Source organism: Limulus polyphemus, unplaced genomic scaffold (assembly GCF_000517525.1).
Source record: "Limulus polyphemus unplaced genomic scaffold, Limulus_polyphemus-2.1.2 Scaffold536, whole genome shotgun sequence".
Classification (NCBI taxonomy): Eukaryota; Metazoa; Arthropoda; class Merostomata; order Xiphosura; family Limulidae; genus Limulus; species Limulus polyphemus.
The window spans coordinates 314,020-317,461 of NW_013666146.1; the positions used below are offsets into that span (position 1 = coordinate 314,020).

General features: G+C 36.4%; 1 protein-coding gene across 1 annotated transcript in view; it reads left to right on the forward strand.

Annotated features, from left to right (window-relative positions):
• Positions 1–3,442, forward strand: part of LOC106458947 (proclotting enzyme-like) — a 27,179-nt gene that overhangs the window by 7,241 nt on the left and 16,496 nt on the right. The gene's annotated exons all lie outside the window — the stretch shown is intronic.

A 3,442-nucleotide genomic window follows, 5' to 3' on the forward strand; every position in this document is an offset into this window, starting at 1 on the left:
CCCTCGTGTAGCTTTGCGCGAAATTCAAACACAAACAAACAAACAATTTTCCCCAAGTGATATTTGCTTGTAATTAAGCACAATGGGCTATCTGTGCTCTGCCTACCACGGGTATCGAAACCCGGATTCTAGCGTTGTAAGTCCGCAGACATACCGCTGTGCCACTGGGGCCAAGTGAAGTGAACTGGATAGAAGCTGTTTACAAACACAATCTTTTGACGTCACACTACTTGAGTAAATGAGAGTCGTTGTTTTATCTAAATAATAATATTCGGATTACTACAATGATCGCGTCCTTAGCAGATACAGACACTGTCTTTGATCTTTATTTGGGTTATAAATACACACGTTTATGGAGTTCTAAGGCCGCTTGTTCTCAATATGACGGTACAGACTTTATGATATTCATTCGTGTTATTTGTTTTAGACGGTTTAGTAAACAGTTTTCACGAGGGCACGTGCTACTTTATAGCGTTGTCACTGACAAACACTGCTCTGTTCAAAATGTATCGTCTAAATTCTACGATGATTTTGACGAAATAAAACATTTTGAAACAGAAATTGCTTGCTAATTAACCATTACTTGCAGATTACGTTATCAAAGCAGATAGTGCTAGACGTGGCCCAGTGGCTAGTGTGTCGGACTTGTGAACCTGAGTGTCCATGATGCGCGTCCCTTTGCTACAAAATCGTGATTTACACTTCGGGGCCTTATGTGTGTTATAAGAGTGACTATCAAATCCTACTATTAGATTGAAGTATTCCAGGTGTTGGCGGTGGGTATTGTTGACTAGTTTCCTTTCTCTTAATCCATCAGATTAAAATTATGGGCAATAAATGCAGATAACCTTTGAGCAAATTTCCGAAACATTTTAAGCTGTTATGTACTGCTGTTTGGCAGATAAAGGGAAAAGCTTCCTTTTTATCAGACTTCTATTATGAACACAAGAAAAACAAAATAAAAATACAAACCACAGAGGGGCATTCGTGTTTCTCTAGGGTGTTAATTTCCTTGTTCTTAATAGAGTAGTCCATGTTGGTAAATAATAACTTGTGTGGTTGTTTAAAGTGGATCTTTTCTTTAGATGCTGCTGTCGGTTAACCTCTCGACATTTTCATTGGAAAACTTTGTATGCTGATCTTTGCTTTTTTATTCTGAGAATTTCGTTTAAACACAAGAATTGTGCATATGTAACCAGGAAAATATTATTCAAATTTGAAAATTATGTTATGAATCACAGAGGATTTCATATTTTCCATTATTGTCAACTGCAAGCTCAAGACGTTGTTAGGACATCGTTGTTAAACTAGGAAAACCCAATGACAAGGAGGATAATTGAGGAGTACCTCGAAAGACATTGGTTTGTCGATCGAAGAAAGTATAGAAAGAGAAGAGTCTCCAAAATGTACTTAACAGAAGGAGAGAGAAAACGTGTTACGAGTAGTCTCCAAAATGTACTTAACAGAAGGAGAGAGAAAACGTGCTACGAGTAGTCTCCAAAATGTACTTAGCAGAAGGAGAGAGAAAACCTGTTACGAGTAGTCTCCAAAATGTACTTAACAGATAGAGAGAAAACGTGTTACGAGTAGTCTCCAAAATGTACTTAACAGAAGGAGAGAGAAAACGTGCTACGAGTAGTCTCCAAAATGTACTTAGCAGAAGGAGAGAGAAAACGTGTTACGAGTAGTCTCCAAAATGTACTTAACAGAAGGAGAGAGAAAACATGCTAAAGGTAGTCTCCAAAACGTATTAAACAGAGGGAGAGGGGAAACGTGCTAAGGGTGGTCTCCAAAACGTATTAAACGGAAGGAGAGAGAAAAAGTGCTAAAAATGGTCTCCAAAACGTATTAAACGGAAAGAGAGAGAAAAAGTGCTAAAAATGGTCTCCAAAACGTAATAAACAGAAGGTGAGGGAAAACGTACTAAAAGTGGTCTTTAAAACGTACTAAACCGAGTGAATAGCTGTTGATTAACAAGAAATTGCCGTATGTATCAGAAATTTATTCGATAAACAAGCTTCAAATATACTGTTATTTATAAATGTAACTAACTGAGAATGATTAAGAGTAAAACATCTCATAAGACGGATAAAAACACATGAATATATAACTAAGAACATCCAGGAACTTACAACAAATCGGATATACATATATATATATTTCATCTCGGGTGGGTACTATTTCAATGCTCACTGTTACCGTATTTTCTATATTTAGAAAATCCTATTGTGAATTTATTTAAGAAAGTGTCTCTAAACACCTTCCATATCTAAAACTATTATTTTACAGTTTTAGGTTGAAGGTGTTTTTAAATTTATTTAAGAAAGTGTCTCTAAACACCTTCCATATCTAAAACTATTATTTTACAGTTTTAGGTTGAAGGTGTTTTTATTCAGAAAGGTTACAGGTATCTAGTTTTATTTGTGTATCAACCCTGTCTTGTTATGTTTATTTTTTGCTTGCTTTGCAAAAAAATAAAATAAAGACATTTCAGTTACAAAACAATTTTTTTTCTATGTATCATGTTTATATAACTTTCAGGATAAAATGTTTTACAAAGTGTTTCTACGTTAACATTAGTAAACAGAGAAGACATACGTGTTATGAAGTAATATCTTTGTCATTTTGAACTTACTGCTATATTAGCGAATAAAATTGTGTTGGATAACAGTCTCTACTGCAGTCACGTTATTGTAAAAAAATGAATCATACTCCACATTTGAGGACCGTGGGTGTGTTGTAAGAGTGACGGTCAAATCCTACTTACATATTTCCATTGTTTATCCTAAAAACTTTCAATCCTGCTTCTTCTCTACAAGCTGAGGGTCGCGGGTTCGAATCCCTGTCACACCAAACATGCTCGCCCTTTCAGCCGTGGGGGCGTTATAATGTGACGGTCAATCCCACTATTCGTTGGTAAAATAGTAGCCCAAGAGTTGGCGGTGGGTGGTGATGACTAGCTGCCTTCCCTCTAGTCTTACACTGCTAAATTAGGGACGGCTAGCGCAGATAGCCCTCGTATAACTTTGCGCGAAATTCAAAAACAAACAAACAAACAAACAATCTTCTCTACATATACATTTACGTCATGAAACCGGTTTTTATAAGTTTAATGCCTATTTAAACACTTCGAATAAAATAGGATTATTAAGAGCTCTTTTGTTTCCATTGTACAATGCACGTCGTTGAAGTGACTTCATATCTATTGATTTCAATATACAGAATATATAGATATTCATTGTTTGTTCTTATTTTGCTAGATTTTCTATTGTTCTTTACGACAAGGGTTCGATCCCCGCGGCGGAGGGAGATCTCTCATTATGTAATTCTACACTGAAACAACAGGGTTTAACCAAACAGATAAGATAATCAACTTCAATCTGACAAGACACTAGGGTCGCGGGTCCGAATCCCCGTCCCACCAAACATGCTCGCCCTTTCA